The sequence below is a fragment of the Bombus huntii genome, unplaced genomic scaffold (assembly GCF_024542735.1).
Source record: "Bombus huntii isolate Logan2020A unplaced genomic scaffold, iyBomHunt1.1 ctg00000132.1, whole genome shotgun sequence".
In the NCBI taxonomy this organism is placed as follows: Eukaryota; Metazoa; Arthropoda; class Insecta; order Hymenoptera; family Apidae; genus Bombus; species Bombus huntii.
In genome coordinates, this window is record NW_026099380.1 from 108,941 (window position 1) to 125,995 (window position 17,055).

A 17,055-nucleotide genomic window follows, 5' to 3' on the forward strand; every position below is an offset into this window, starting at 1 on the left:
TACGGATTCGCTATATAAGTATGCATGAGCTAATTTTTCTTGATATATAGAACTACCATTAAGGGGTATAACGTTTAGCTTAGCTAACTATGAAGAAGGTGAAGATCGTCCTGGAAAGTAAGGTTTAATACGGTTACCATGTATTTTCCTAATCGAGTGATTTACTATTATTTCATAATAAGGGGTTTTTCACTTTTTCAATGGTGTATGGCCCTGGCCATTCAGTATCTATCTTGTGTTCTTTATGATCGTTATGAATTAATACTAAATGTCCTTCTTTAAAAATAGATTGAGGTTTGGCAATTTTAGAGAAGTTTCTAATAAATTTTCTATAGTATCCAGCTAGCCCAAGGAATGATTTTACATCTGTAGGATTTTTTGGTAGTTTGAAATTCTTTACTGCTTCTATCTTTTTAGGGTTAGGTTTTACTCCATCTGCTGTCACTACATGTCCTAGATATTCTAATTCGGGCTTTAAGAATTCACATTTATCTGGTTGTATTCTTAGACCTACTTTCCCGAGTCTTTGGAATATAATGACTAAGTTTTTAGTATGTTCTTCCATCGATTGCCCGAATATAATGATATCATCGAGATAAACGAAACAATGATTGTTAATCAAACCTCTTAACGTGGTATCCATCATTCTTTGAAAGGTAGCAGGTGCGTTCTTGAGCCCGAATGGCATTCTATTATAGTGGAAGTGTTCTTATGGTGTGCTAAATGTAGTGTATTTCTTTGAATTCTCGTCCATGGGTATTTGATGGAACCCTGAGGATAAGTCTAAAGAGGAGAAATATTTCTTATTTCCTAGCTGTGATAGTATATCGTTAATGTCAGGTAGTGGATACGCGTCTTGGTCTGTTAGTTCGTTTAACTTCCTAAAGTCAATCACTACTCGCCACTTTTGTTTCCCTGATGCGTCGATTTTCTTTGGAACGACCCAGACAGGAGAGTTATAGGGAGAGTCGGAGGGTTCTATAATCTCTTTGTTTAACATTTCAGTCATCTGTTTATTTATTTCGGTTTTATGATGTTCGGGAGGACGGTAGGATTTTACGTTGATGATCTTGTTACGTAGATGATACATTTACACTGTACACGTGAATGTGTGTGTAAGCGTCAGAGGGCGTCCAGGTCTCAGTAGAGACAAAAGACGATTGGAGGCTGTTAGGAGAATCTAGAGGAGGTGGTTGACAACAAGCGTGCGTGCAAGAAGGTTATCGAAGTCTTCAGAGTGTAATATATATATGTATAGCTGTTGTGTGCGAAATAAAGTAAACTATTTGTATTTTCGAATCCTCTCTATACCTTAACATGGTAGCAGAGCGTGGTTACTAGTTTTGCAAGCTATTTAGTGCGTGGTTTTTAGTCTTGCGAGTTTAGTAAGGGAAGAAACGTTCAAAGAATATAAAATAAAAGAAAAAATACTTCAAGCACGTAGGAACGCTTGAGTAAAGAATAGGAAATCAATTAAAATGGAGAGATCGGAAATTATGCTATCGATATTCGATGGTGAGGGTTACGGTATGTGGAAGAAAAGAATAACAATGTTTCTGAGATATAAAGAATGTGATATTGTTATAACTAGAGTGAAGACTGAAACAGACAATCCAGACTGGGATAAAAAGGATCTGAAGGCGATAAATATAATTTACAGTGCCTTCTCAAATAGACAATTAGAATATATTAGGGAAGAAAAAACAGCGTATGAAATAATGAAAAAGTTCGACGAAGTGTACTTGAAAGAATCGACGGCACTAGATCGTGTGCAGAAGGAGATTGGAGAAGATAAGTCTTGATAAATACAGTGATTCAGCATCGTTTTTTAGCGATCTTGAAAAATTAATAAATGAATTAAAAGGTGCAGGCGCAAAAGTGAGTGAGAGGGAAAAGCTGAATTACATGATAAATACGTGTTACGTCGCGTAACTCTACCTAGCCCAGGCCACACACCGCGGGCAAGATGGCAACCAGATGTCTTCGGATACTCACTGCGTACCCTCAATAGTCTCAAGTATCTTCCATAAATCTTAGGAATTTCCTAGTCGAGGTCCTTCAAACTGAACAAACGTCTGTTTCCAAAGCATTTCTAAAGACCTTTGTCTACTACGGCTTGACAAGGGAAAGTTGGTTTTTCTCACGTATGATGCAACTTTCCTCCCACGAACCACTTTCTCTCGAGGGCGGTTAAGACCCTTCGTTTAACCAATTAACAACGAAGACTATTTCCCTCACTCCCTTAGTCAAAATCGTCACCAACAAATCCGATGGTCCCGTGCGCTAGACACACCCATCCTTAGCTTTCCTCCGCCACAGCATCGTCTCCGAACATCACTGACTTTACATCCTTCGAACAGTCAACATCCTTCGACCGGGTTTACACCCGAAGATCAGTCAGTCTCAATCAAGCATCTCGTCAAGCGGTCAGCAATTCGAATACAATGAGTCGACAAATCCATCAGTATACGCGATAATCCGTCTAGAGACTCAGGTCGCACTCATTCGTAGTCATCTCATAACAAATATTCATTTTGTGTTACACCGAAGTTGTTGGTTTGTGAAAATATATAATAACCTGTTAGCAACAGCGTTATCCTTCATTTAACTACCCTTATTATCCTAAACGAAATAAGGGATCGAGCGATTCGCGGCGTCGATTAGCAAATCGTAACGGGAATTTACGACTCCCGTTGGCGCGCTTCTTCGAGATCGCGTCTCCCAGCGAACGTGCGAAAACAATACGTTACCCGAAGAGTATAGCTACATAGCGGATATAATAGATGCAGTGAAAGAAGAGAAACAAACGGTAGCGTGCGTGAAGAATAAAATAGAAATAGCGGAAAAGAAAGATAAGTCTAATCGAGGAGAAATGAAAACTAATGCCTTTGCTGCAAAAAAGGAAGGATGCTTCAAATGTGGAAGAGTGGGATATTTTGCATGAGAGTGTCAAAATGGCGTCCAAGCGGGAAGCAGTAACAGTTATCGGCGTGGGTCAACACGTGGTCGCAGCAGAGGAAGAGGAAACAAAGGCAATACGAACAGGGGGCGTGGAAACTTCCATCGTCAATCAGCAGCCGGCACGAGCGAATATGGCAACTCAGGAGCAGGCATATGGATGGCAACAGCGCACGCAGCACACAGCAGCGAGATGAACGAGATAAGTGGTAACGAAATAACATACTTATTTGTTAGGGAAGTGATACATTTACACTGTACATGAGAGTGTGTGTGTAAGGGTTAGAGGGCGTCAAGGTCTTAGTGGAGACAAAAGACTGTTGCCAGATGTTAGAAGAATCTAGGATAGTCGGTTGGCGACCAGCGTGCGTGCAAGACGTTCTTCAGAGAGTAATATAGATGTATAACTGTTGTGTGGGAAATATAGTCAATTATTTGTATTCCCAAATCCTCGAATTTCCTTAACATGGTAGCAGAGCGTGGTTACTAGTTTTGCAAGATATTTAGTGCGTGGTTACGATCTTGCGAGTGAGTTTTCAGTAAAGAAAAAAAAACTTTCAGAGAAAAAAAATATACTTCGAGCACGTAGGAACGCTTGAGTAAGAAAAGAAAAAAAAAGAAGAATCAATTAAAATGGAGAGATCGGAAATCATGATACCTATATTCGATGGTGAGGATTATGGAATGTGGAAGCAAAGAATCACGATGTTTCTCAAATATAAGGAATGCGAGGTTGTTACAACTAGAATGAAGAACGAAAGAGACGATGAAGACTGGGACAAAAAGGATTTGAAGGCGATAAATATAATTTATAGTGCAATATCGAACAGACAATTGGAGTATGTTAGGGAAGGAAAAACGGCGTATGATATAATAAAAAGGTTCGATGAAATGTACTTGAAAGAGTCGACGGCACTGCAGATCGTATGCAGAAGGAGATTGGAAAACATAAGACTGGAGAACTACAGTGATTCAGCATCATTCTTTAACGATTTCGAAAAATTAATAAATGAATTAAAAAGTGCGGACGCACAAGTAAGTGAGAGGGAAAAGCTGAATTACATGCTGAATACGTTACCCGAAGAATACAGCTACATAGCGGACATAATAGACGCATTGAAAGAAGAGGATCAAACGGTAGCGTATGTAAAAAATAAAATAGAGATAGCAGAGAAGAAAAATAAATCCAATCGAGGAGAAAGGCAAACCAACGCCTTTTCTGCAAAAAAGGAAGGATGCTTCAGATGTGGAAGATTAGGACACTTTGCGAGAGAGTGTCAAAATGGCGTCCAAGCGGGAAGCAGTAACGGCTATTGGCATGGGCCAACACCTGGTCGAAACAGAGGAAGAGAGAACAAAGGCAATACGAGCAGAGGACGTGGAAACTTTCATCATCAATCAAGAACCGGCACGGGCGAGCATGGAAACTCAAGAGCAGGCATATGGACAGCAACGGCGCACGCAGCAAACAGCAGTGAGACGAATGAAATAAGTAAGAACGAAATAGTGTGGCTATTAGATAGCGGTTGTACCGATCACATAATTAATAATATAAATTATTTCGATAAATCTATCGACCTAAAAGAACCGGTAAATATATATTTAGGCGATAATAGACCGATAAAAGCGACAAAAGTTGGGAATGTTATAAGTTATTTTGAAGCATTCGGAAAACAAAATAAAATAAATATGAGGAAAGTATTTTACGCGAAAGAAATGTCCGCAAATTTGATTAGTTTAGGTAAACCAGCAGACGATAAGAATACGGTTATTTCCAAAGGAAATATTGCGAAAGTAATAGATGAGGATAATATACTTACAGCTCAGTTCAAAGAGAATGGGACATATAGAATAAAAAGTATATTGAAAGGGAAGAAGCACTTAGTAAACAGCGCCGAACGTAGTGGTATGAGTAAAAAGGAAAGATGGCATAGGATGCTAGGACACGTAAATTTTAAATATTTAGAGATTTTGGGTAAAGAGCAGCTAGTGACTGGCATACCGAATGAATTTGAAAAGGAACTTTTGAAATGTAGGGTGTGTATAGAAAGCAAAATGCATAACTTACCTTTCAAAAATAATCGAACTAAGGCTAGGGAAATAATGGAAATTATTCATACGGACGTATGTGGTCCCTTTAAGACTACCGGATTCAATGGAGAAAAATATTTCATTTCATTTATCGATGATTATAGTAAAATAGCTAGGATCTATTGTATAAAATCAAAAGATGAGGTCTTTGATTCTTTCGTACAGTTCGTAAATGAAGCCGAAAATTTAACGGGCAAGAGGTTAAAAATATTAAGATGCGATAATGGTAAAGAATATTTAAATAATCGAATTTATAAATTTGCTAGGGATAAAGGTATAAGAATAAATAATTGCCCAACATACGTACATGAATTAAACGGGACAGCGGAAAGGTATAATAGAACAGTGATGGACATGGCGCGTTGCTTGTTAGCGGAAGCGAAAGTACATAAAAGGTACTGGCCGGAAATAGTTTGTACAGCGGCATACTTGAAAAATCGAATATTAGCGAATACTATAGAAAGAAAGACACCTTTTGAAATATTCTTCGGGAGAAAACCAAGTGTTAAAAATCTACATCTATATGGAAGTAAAGTTTTTGTAAGAAGGCCAGAACAAAAAAGAGTTTCCAAATGGGATAAGAAGGCAGATATGGGAATTCTGTTAGGATATAGTGAAGTAGGTTAGAGAGTCCTATTAGGTGTAAAAATAACAGTAGCGACATGTAGAGGTCGTAGAAACAGACAAAAAATGTATCGGTTTTGAGGAGAATTCATTCGATGCAGTTAGCGATGATAGTAAAGATAATTATTTATTGGACAGCATGAATAAGGAAGAGTTAGAAAGTAGAGAAGATGAATATGATAATAGTTCTGAAAGCGTAAAGATTCCTAGGAGATCTACACGTAATAAGAAAACTCCAGTAAGGTATCCAGAAAAGGAAAACAGTAGTGAGATTCACGCAAATTATTGTAGAGTAGATATCTTTTGCACATTTGAGGAGGCGATTTGTTGTGAAAATAGTGAAGTTTGGAAACAGGCTATGGATAAGGAAATAGAATGTCTCTATAAGAATAAAACTTGGAAATTGGTAGAAAGGGTAAAAGGCAAAGAAGTATTAGATGTAAAATGGGTTTACACGAAAAAATCAGAGGACAGGTATAAGGCTAGATTAGTGGTAAGGGGATTTCAACAAAGAAACGTAGCCGATGACATATATTCTCCAGTGGCGAGTAATCAGACCTTTAAGATATTGCTATCATATTGTTGTCAAAATGGAGTAATAATTGAGCAAATGGATGTAGAAACTGCCTTTTTAAATGGTGAAGTAACCTCGGAGGTATATGTAAATCAACCAAAGGGATATGCGGACGGAACGAATAGAGTTTGTAAATTATCGAAAGCGCTTTATGGGTTAAAAGAAAGTCCGAGGGATTGGTATGAGTGTTTTGATAGGTATGTGACGACATTGGATTTTAAGAAGAATAACATAGAGTTGTGCCTATATACTCATGGAGAGGGGGAAAATGTTGTTTATTTGCTAATATATGTAGACGATTTGTTAATCTGTAGTAAAAACAAAAAAAGGATACAAAATGTAAAGAAGCTATTACCTGATAAATTTAAAATGAAAGATTTAAGTGAAGTAAAAGAATATTTTGGAATAAATATAGAGTATGATTATATAAAAAATGAAATGAAACTAAGCCAAACGAAATACATTGAATCATTAGCGAACAAATATAAATTACAAAACAGCAAATTGTACTGTACACCAACGGAAACAAATTTAAAAATTGAAAACGCTGAGATAAATAGAAATGACATTGGATACAAGAATTTAATTGGCGCATTGCTGTATATTAGTACAAATACCAGACCCAATATAAGTTATAGTGTGAATTATCTTAAGTAGATTTCAAGATTGTTGTAGCGAGACACATTTTAAATATGCTTTGCGAATATTGAAATATTTGTACCGAAATATTGAAATATTTAATATTAAAGATTTAAGGTTACATTAGAAAAGGAATGAAAAGTGTGAAACGATAGATTGTTATGTGGACGCTGATTGGGCAGGAGATCATTTAGATAGAAAATCTACTTCTGGATATGTAATTAAATTGTATGGAAATGTAATCGGTTGGAAATCTAAAAAACAAAGGTGTGTGACAAAAGCCTGGACGTATGCAGAGTATGTAGCTCTATCGGAAGCGGTGAGTGAATTAATGTCTATTAGAGAAATTATGAAGGTCTTCAATGTAAATCTAGACAATAACCCTGTAAAAATTTATGACGATAACTCTGGAGTGATAAGTATAGCAAAGTACGGAAATTTCACAAAAAATTCTAAACACATTGAAGTTCATTACCACTACGTTCACGAATGCTTAAAGGAAAATAAGATAAATATAATTTAAGTAGGTACAGACGAAAATACTACATAGGTTCTCTAAGAGGTTTTTCTATGTGCGATAGTCGAATCAAAGATTTGAATTTTTAGATTTGATCTACAGTGTTTATATTTTCAATAATGTTAGAAATTTGGACTGAAAACTTACCACCATTGATAAAGCATACTGGCGTTGGCTTTCCGTCGAAGTATACAATTTTTTGAACGATTTCTCCCGATGCGAGGGGTGGTTCTTGCTGCAGCAGAAGAGTATTATTATCTAATTTTAATGTTTTATTGGAGAGTTCGAATCGATATTGATTTAAACCGGGTAAGCCTAATATGCCGTCTTCTATGATAGGGAAATTATCATCTACTAAGGAAAATTCTATCTCTTTGTTGAATAAATTTAGTTTAATTTTGGAATTGGATTCGTATTTGGAATGTTCCATGGAGAATTTCTATGTGTCTGGTATTATTGTCCTTCCTGGGTAGCATCCTCGTTTAAGCAAGTTGATTCCTGCTCCCGAGTCAACGAAAAATCGCAATCCTCGTCGTCCTGGTAATTGTAGTCGTATTGTGGATAATCTTCCTGAGGTAGCATTGTTAATTCTGATTGTTCTTGAATGTGGTTTATTCCTGGAGGGGCTTTTGTTTGAGGCGGTATTCGAAAATTTTGGCATTGATTGGCAAGGTGTCCCAATCGATCGCATTTGAAACATTTCGTTTGTGGCCTTTCGTTTAATGGTCGATTTTCAAGCTTTGTAAAATTATTCATTCTTGGTAGAATGTTTTGTGTGGGTGGAGTTTTGTTATTCATGTTACTTGTAATCGTGAAGCGGTTACCTACTGGACGAGACGTCTGGTTACGATAAGATGGTGGAGTGGTTGTTTGTCGTGTCATCCGTCTGCGAGCGTTGTCTTCGCGAAAGTATTTTTCCACGTCCATTGCCTTTTTTTCTGCATCGATGATGTTTGGGGGGGGGGGGGATTAGCCAATAGCACGTGTCCTATTTCTGAACGAAGGCCTCTTACATAGTCAATCACAGAAACCATGTATAGTCGATCGTTCATCGCTCATCGAGTTAGTTCGTCTTTATATTCATTGGTAATGCTGTATTGAAGTTTGTTGAAAACACGTCGAAATCTAATGTTATAATTTTGCACGCTTTCGGTTATTCCTTGCTTTATCACTCTTAACTGATCTTGGTGTTCTCTTACTGATGCTTGAGTAGCTACGTTACGTCTTAATCCTTCGTACAGAGTTTCGAATTCGTTAATATGGATATTGCGGATTGTCATTGCGGCTTTTCCTACAATTTTCTCTATTTTGATCATTTTTAATAATAACGTTTGTTCGCTACACATCATTCTCATTTCTTTTATTTCACGAATAAAATCTTCTACACTTATATCGTTTTCTCCGTTTAGTATCGGAGATACTAAACAGCTTTTAGATTTCCAGAGTTTCCAGCTGTTGAATTGGATGGTTGGACATATGTTGGTGGCTTTTGTGGCATAGGTGGAGGTGGATTAGTATCGTGTTTTAATACTGATATATTATCGTCATCGTCAGTCATCATAGAACCGAATTCAGTTGATTTTACGTTTATTTGTGGTAGTTTAACACGAGAGAGGTTTCTACTTAATATTTCCATTTCGTTAGCGCGTTTTCTATTTTCTTCGTTCGCTAATTTTAAAGCATTCTTTATTTCGTTAAATTGTTGTCGAAATTCTTCGTTCTGTCTCTGTATTAAGTCTAAAATTGCTCTGGTAGAGGAATCGAGTGTTCCCGTTTTATTTTGAACTCCACTTGTAGAGGGTAAACTTGTCTCGGCTTTTGTGTCTTTCTTGTTCATATTGTCTCTTCGCTAGAGTTACTAGAGAAACTAACTTTTCGCGTTCTATATTGTTTAAAAGAATTCCGACTTTTCTCACCTTGATACGTAAGTTCGTAGAATGAGGTTCCCTTGCGGTGTTTTCCTCTGTGGCGCGTTCAAATGCGTTTGAGTGTCAAACTCGTTCTGTTGATTTGTTCTATGCTGACAGTGGCCCCGTTAATTTGGTCCACCGTGGTAAATTATTGACAGCAAAGTTCATAACACAAGTAGTTCGAATCCTTCGATCTTCAATAATGTCCGTAGACCGAAATCGTAACTTCGTTTACACTGAAGCGAATGGATCCTGGCAGGATCGCCAAAATGTCACGTAAAAATAATGGGAAAATAATAATAAAAAAATGTTGGGTTCTTGAACCAGAGTTCGAGGTACCTTTATTTTATAATAGGATTACAAGTGTGCGATTTGACCGTTACCGAAAGACTGAAAGACTCGATCAAGACACAGCCCTTCTAGATGTTCGTTTATCTTATGCCTATGTGCCGAATTCATATTCCTTTGTTTTGGGAGTCGGTGTCGTGTGCAAGGCTGTTCAGGTTTCCTGAGTCTGTTGGAGATATTTGTTGACGTTACATGTACGTCAAGACTGTGTAAGTGTCACGAGGCAAAACAATAATATGAGTCGCTCTCGATTTGCATCGTTCTCTAACTCATGCGCCGCTACATACTTATATAGCTATTATTTCTTACAACCTAGCGTATGCAGTTGTGTATGGGGCCTTAAGTTCACTGTTTATAGATACTGCTAGGAATTAATCGAACGAATTCAACGCAGTCGCGTTTACAGAGTTCCGTATTATCGGAAATGCCGAATTCGCGTGGTTTCGCTTTGACGTTCGTCCACGTTGACGATTATTCAAAGAACAACCGAGAGGCCTCCGCGTCGCAGCTACGAAAGACATCGAAGCCGCGACACCCTTCAGTGACTTCCCTATCTTTTCCTAAAACCAAGGATGACGCAACTCAGGCAATCGTTACAAGCGTTCGAACTTCACATTTTCTTACCATACTATCAACAAAAAATGAAAGCTGGTTTTCAATGAGTCATTATATAATTATATGTCGGAGATGAAAGAACACCGGAGCCTTTGGAATTTTAGATAATCCCGCAACATTCTAACCTAGAGTCTACTATAGCTGTAATTGAACAATTGTAGTTATTCAATCCGATTGTAATTGTTCTAGATTAGTGACGGTGAGCTTTGGCTCGAGGTGACAGTCTGTCGCCCAACGTAGCCGCGGTCAAGGGATAAACGCTTTGCCTAACAAAGGTATGGAGTAATTCTATAGCTCTCCTTAAAAGAAATATTCGTGGCGACACGCGACAGTAAACATTCCAACGGTTTCTGTCCCGTGGCTCGCCACACGCAGACCCTATTCTTCGAGTAAGATGATTGCCAGATGTCGATGCGTCTCCGCAGTACATGTTCGGCTAGCTGGAGGGCCCGTTATAAATCTTAAGGTTTAGTTAACTAAAGTCCTTCAAACAGACAAACAGTCTTTGTCCCAACTACGGGAAGATAGGGGAGACATATTTTTCAACGAGCGGCGTCTCCCACTAGCAACTTTCCCTCGAGGGCGGCTAACATCTTTTTCTAACCACCGATATGGAGATTGACCAATTAGCAGCAACGTCAATTTCCCTTACTTCCTAAACGAAGGCTTTCCTCGACGAATCCGATGATCTCGTGTCCTTAGACACACCCCATTATAGTTTTCCTCTGTGACATCGTCGGGACGGGACGGGCATTCTTTTACGCGCTCCCGTCGACCAAAGAGTAACGTCTTTACGCTCAGCAATTATTTTTACGAGTCAGACTTAGATTCAGCGAGAACGCCCATCTGTCATCCCGTTGGCCGCGGATTCGTTATTGAACCGGAGACCACTGTCACTAGTGTCGCGGACGTCTCACCGCCGTGGTAGATTGTCAAAACCTGTGTTATTCATACCTGTGTCAATAAATCGTATCTTCGTTACACCGCAACGATGGCTACCTTCAATGAAGACTCCTCAAACACCGACAACCCTATCCCCAATGTCATTCCGACATATATATCCACCGAAAATGCGCTCTTGTAGACAAACGCTCGATTCGCGTCATAGCTTTTAAAGCTTGTCGCATCTCAATCCGTTGGAAAAAATTTTTCCTGTAGCATATTTTATTTTTACGAACCAACAAGGTCTTTGTTTATTTCCTTCTTTTTTTTTGCTCCAATTTCCCCATTGTTTTTTCAAGGATAGTATTTCAGAGCCACTAGTCAAGTTTATTGTAACAATAAACTTACGTTTCGGAAACATTTTGTGCTGTGAAACAGAATACACTAAAGTTTGAAGGTCACATCGATTTTCGAAAGTTTATAAATGGAGGTGTATGACAGTATCACCAGCTGTTGCTGTCCAAGTAACTCCAACATCGAAATACTACAACGATTCCAATCGAAAGCGCTAAGAGCCTTAATAGACGCACCTTGGTATGTTACCAACGAAACCATCCATCGCGACCTCAAGATACCTACAGTCAAAGAGGAAATAGCAAAATATAGCGACAGATATAGCAAAAGAGTCAAGAAACACCGAAACCCCCTAATCACTGGACTACTCGATACGACGGACCAGATTCGCAGGCTGAAGAGGCACTACTCGCTAGACCTAAACGTTAGATTCATTTAATTATCCAAATTAAGCATATGCACTTACTTATAATACTTATAAATTATACCTATCTATAATAAGTATTAACTTATTGTAAATAAACAGCCATGTCACTGCGCCACGCCGGAAAAATTACTGAAAATTCTCAACGCGAGAATTGATTGTAATTTCAACAAATAAATAAAAACAAAAAAAAAGCTGTTGCTGTCCCCAAGCGCCAAAATACGTTCTGACTACTATTTTATGTATCTCACAGAAGTATGTCTTCATTCATCATCTCCCATGCCATCCACCAACGTGTTCTTAACATGTTATCTCCTAGTAAAATATTGATGTTGAGTCAGATATCCAACTGAATAATCTTTTCGGTGTCTACTATAAGACATTTAAAACCAAGGCTCGTACACACGTGTGCTTATACGTCAGATGTAATACTTAACACGAAACCTGCTTATATTAATATTAAATTTATGCATAGTAGGATGTTCGACCTTTGTAAAAATGAAATTATAATACATACAGTTTCACCGTGGAAAAGTGAATCTTTCTAGCATGTCCACGCAAATGCAGCGGAGGGGAGGACTGTGCATGCACCAAACAACTTTACGTTCGTAATTTTTCACACAAATGTACAACTGTAGGGAAAAAATTATCTCTGATTTTTCGGATGTTAGGAATCGACAATATCGCATAACGGAATGCTGTGTTCTACGTATTCTATTTTTGTTACGAAAGTGGTACAAACGAAGTCCACGTAAGAATAGTATAACAAAATCGGTTGAGGTTAGGTTATCGTGCAGATATCGCGGCTTTTGCATTGGAAATCACGCAACTGCCAGTCTCGTCGTTCCTTGTAAACGAAAGAAAGGTATTGTAATCGGTCGGAATTAACATAAAACTCGTCGTTTCATGATAATACTGTGCATTCTGAATATGCTATGATTTGGTTTAAAATAATAAATAGTCCATTCTTGCATACTATTGCTCCAGCTTTACTTGTATTTTCGATATTGGTATAAATAGAAAGACAATTAATGTCGTTCGAGTCTATTTTCGGATCATTTATATTACGTTTAATCCATATAGTTATCATATGAGACATAGTATCGTAAAATTTGGAAGAATAAAACGTTCGTACAGGAAGTACATTTTATAAGAACTCCAACAAATCTGCGTGTGCACCTAAAATACAAACTGATAGTGATAGTGATTGTTCATAAGTTTATATACATTATCTAATGTCAATCGAAGGTATCAATTCTTTTTCTCCATAAGAGTACTTTTTCATTTATATGTGTTCAAAAATACATGTGTTCAACCGTGAAGCATATGTCACCTACAACGAAAAAGAGTTTTCCTATACTTAATATTTCCTTTATATACCTATGAAAGTCTATTCTTCGCGTAGTATGAAATTATGAATAAATCTGGAATATTGTTCAATCTGAAAAGAAAAATAACTTATTGACATCATTCATTGATACGAGATTCAGAATGTTTGTTTTGTCTTGCAGAAAAAGAAGGCAGCCCTCCCTTTCTTTTAATGTGAAATAGAAAGCGAAAATTTGAAAACAGATTTTTTGGAAATTTACTTGCAAATATCGTTTTCAATATCGTGATTTTCTTCCCAATGGTAATGTACTTTCAAATTTTCCAGTATCCCTCTAAAAACAAAAAGTCGAACCTCGTTATTGTTAACGTAGGCATTACAAGGAAGCGAAGTATTAGAAAGCAGCTCCTTTTTATTATGGATTTCTCTATAATCATGTAAATAAGAAATTCCGGAAATTTTTTCCTCAAGAATTTAATTCTTGTGTTTTGATTGATAATTATTACACTGCATACTAACTTTTCGCATACTGTTCGCGTCTAACAGTTTCCTAATAATAACTACTTCAAAATTACATATGTTCTTGCACGAATTCAAAAGTACGTATGATACAATTACAATTGATTCTAAAATAATAATTATTTAAAGATATTAAGATACTAATTAAACGTTTCACTGTATTTCAAAATCTGGAACAACAAATTTTTATTTATAAAAAATGAAACTGTCTTTATATATTCTTTGTCATGATGCTATTTCTTATTACCGTGTCGACATTTTTTAAAATTCATTTTGTTATCTCTACGCAATACGAAAATTCATATACTGCTTAATATTTTTTGCATATTATCCATCCACCGCATGATATCTTCTGAAAAATCAAAATATTAATGTTATATTATTACAATGCTTCTTAAATATCAATTTTTGACAAATTTGAAATCCAATATATTTTGCACAATTATTATTTATCAAAAAATTCCAAGTTAGTAACTTTCTTTTCAAATGGCAAATAACATATACTTTGACTTACCTGTAAGTTTTTGTTCCTAATCATCATTTCCTCTTATAGAACATCATTATTGTTCTTATAATTACTACCAGTGTCATAGATATTGTAGTGGCTACAACTGAATTAATAGAAAATGATAAATAACTGTGTATAACACTAACACATAATTGTGTATAACAATGACAGATAACTTTTACTTACATATCAGTCGATAAGGGATTACTGTGATATCCTGTTGATGTTTCTTAAGGCACTTGATTAGGTGCGATACGGTATCATTCCTTATGGTATACTGTAGATAAGTATTTTAGAAAATAACAAGAATAAATCTAAATTATTCAGAGGTTCCAGTTTCGGCTTAGACATAAATACAGGACCATTTGCAAAGAAGAAAGGGTGCGTTTCTACAGCCTCGTTATAGTAACCATGAATACCAATCTCTGAATTACTGGTTACTAAACATAAATATCCTATAAAATTTAATATATTTCTTTAATTTTTAATACATACATGAGTTAGTAGTTCTAAATTATGAATCATCCTACCTGTGATATTACGCTTTTCCTTATAATATCATCACTCGAGTGAACAACATTAAGATCATGTAAACCATGTCATCCTATCTTACTGTGAAGATACTTAGTTATGTTATCTAACATTATAAAAATATCATCAAATTCAAGTCCTTTTATTCACATCACATGGCCACGACGATCTGGTTCTTCGTTATATAATGTTCTAAAATTTGTCGTATATATAGGATGTACAAACCGTGATATCAAGGTATCAGTTCTTCCTTCCCAAGGGACAGTTTCATTAAAATTCTGATAGAATTAAAAATTAATTATTAATATTCTAACAATCATATATGTTAAATACGTTATAGTCAACGATATATACCTGAGCGAATGTAGGGGTGATTCCTTGATAATTATAAATGTCATCAGCCCACATCATTGTGCCACTTCTTTGTACTCCAGCCTCTAGATTAACAGCCTAAACAAACATACGAAATTTTATAGAAGCTGTACAAAATATAGTATATATGCGCAATATTGAAGCGTTCAAGGGGATATAAAGGTAATGTACATCACATACACGTGTACTCTCATGCAACAAAATACAATTAGATTTAATAGTATAAGCTCTTTTATTCATCATAATAGATTGGAAATTTAAGTGTCTTACGAGGGTGAGTAAAAAGTTACCCGCTCTGTCGGTGTAGAATTTATTTTAAGCAATTGTCAAAAAAGACATACATCATTTTTTGACATAATCACTCGATTTCTGTATACACTTTGTCCATTTGCCGAAGGACCTTTATATTTTCTCATTAAAAAATGTTTTGGGCTGAGCTGCGAACCACGAATGCATCGTCGTCTTCACCTTTTCATCAGCTTTTTCGGCATCCATCTCGCACAAACTTTTTAAAATCCAAATCTGTCGTGCACTATTGCATAAGCAGAGCCGTGGCTGATTTGCAAATGATTTGCCACATTATCCAGTGTCACTCGTCTATTCCATAGAGCATAAGTTCATGAGCACGTTCAATGTTGTCATCGTGGATGTGGACGGGCGTCCAGCTGTTTTTTCATAACACTCGTGCGATCTTCTTTGAACTTTTGTGCCCATTCAAACACACTTCGTGACAAAACACTTTCTCCATAATGTGCATTAAATCTTTGATAAATATAGGCATCAAACATAACCTCCGACCACAAGAAACGAATCACAGCATCCTGCACTGTTTTCCTGCAAATCACCATTGCAAAGCGCCATTACTCGCGCAACGGTCACAAACGAATTGACGTAACACAAAGAAACCTGCGCAGCAGCACTGAACAGATATTGACGTCATACGAAGAGTGCAGATGGATCAATACGGTCGACAGAAGTTTTAACTATCTGGAGTGCGGATAAATTTTTACTGAGAGTCGTATAGGAATCTATAATCTGTAAGTACACCTTTGGCTGAATGGAAATTTCTCTTACATATAGTCAAAAATGCAGAAACTGTGTATTGAATTGGAAAGTGATAAAAAATAAGTGAAGTTTCGAGGTTGCATGTGATTGCATGAGTACACAGGACGTTTTTAGCGAATAAAAAATAATTTTGAAAGACACGAGACTTATCTTGTATTTTATGCACTCTCTGTGTCCGAATTTCCAGAAGCTCTCTATCTTATGAAGTGTTTTAGATTAGCCGGAAAATTTTGTACGTACATACAAGAAGTATACGATCTAAGTGGAATATTCCATTATTCTCTTGATACAAAAGAAACGAAATTTACAGAACTTCTCAGAAAGTTGGTTTATTATTACCAAATTAATAGAATTAATATACGTTTATCATCTTTACATACCTAAGTTGTGGAGGTTTATCGTGCGTAAAAAATTAGTGTCGTTTCAAAGTTACATTTCGTACATTTTAAGCCTATAATTTGTAACGTACAAAACAATGTAAATTTGAGCTGTTTCTTATCTCCACAATAAGAAAATCCAACTTTACGTTTTTTACACAATGATATTTATGGAACAGTAATATCATATTATTGCATCGCTTGGAGAATGAAGTCAAGGTACGATGTGACCCTAGTGTAAACGCTGGGATACCCAGCTGTGCCGCACTTATAAGCATAAGACACAATACCTATTAAATACGAGGTTAATTCATGTTGTATCAGCAGTGATCCGCCGCGGTCAGCCTGAAAGGATCGTTAAATTTTTAATCAAAGATACTGAAATATATCGATCGAATTGTATTGAAATTATACTTATAT

At 36.5% G+C, this 17,055-nt stretch overlaps 1 long non-coding RNA gene across 1 annotated transcript; it reads right to left on the minus strand.

The window, feature by feature from the left end:
• Nucleotides 1-14,901: 14,901 nt before the first annotated feature.
• LOC126877206 (uncharacterized) lies at nucleotides 14,902-15,596 on the minus strand. The gene is made up of 3 exons (XR_007694826.1): nucleotides 15,484-15,596; nucleotides 15,176-15,271; nucleotides 14,902-15,099 (listed from the first exon to the last, which is right to left on the minus strand). It is a non-coding gene; the product is annotated as an uncharacterized LOC126877206 (long non-coding RNA).
• Between the last annotated feature and the right edge of the window lie 1,459 nt (nucleotides 15,597-17,055).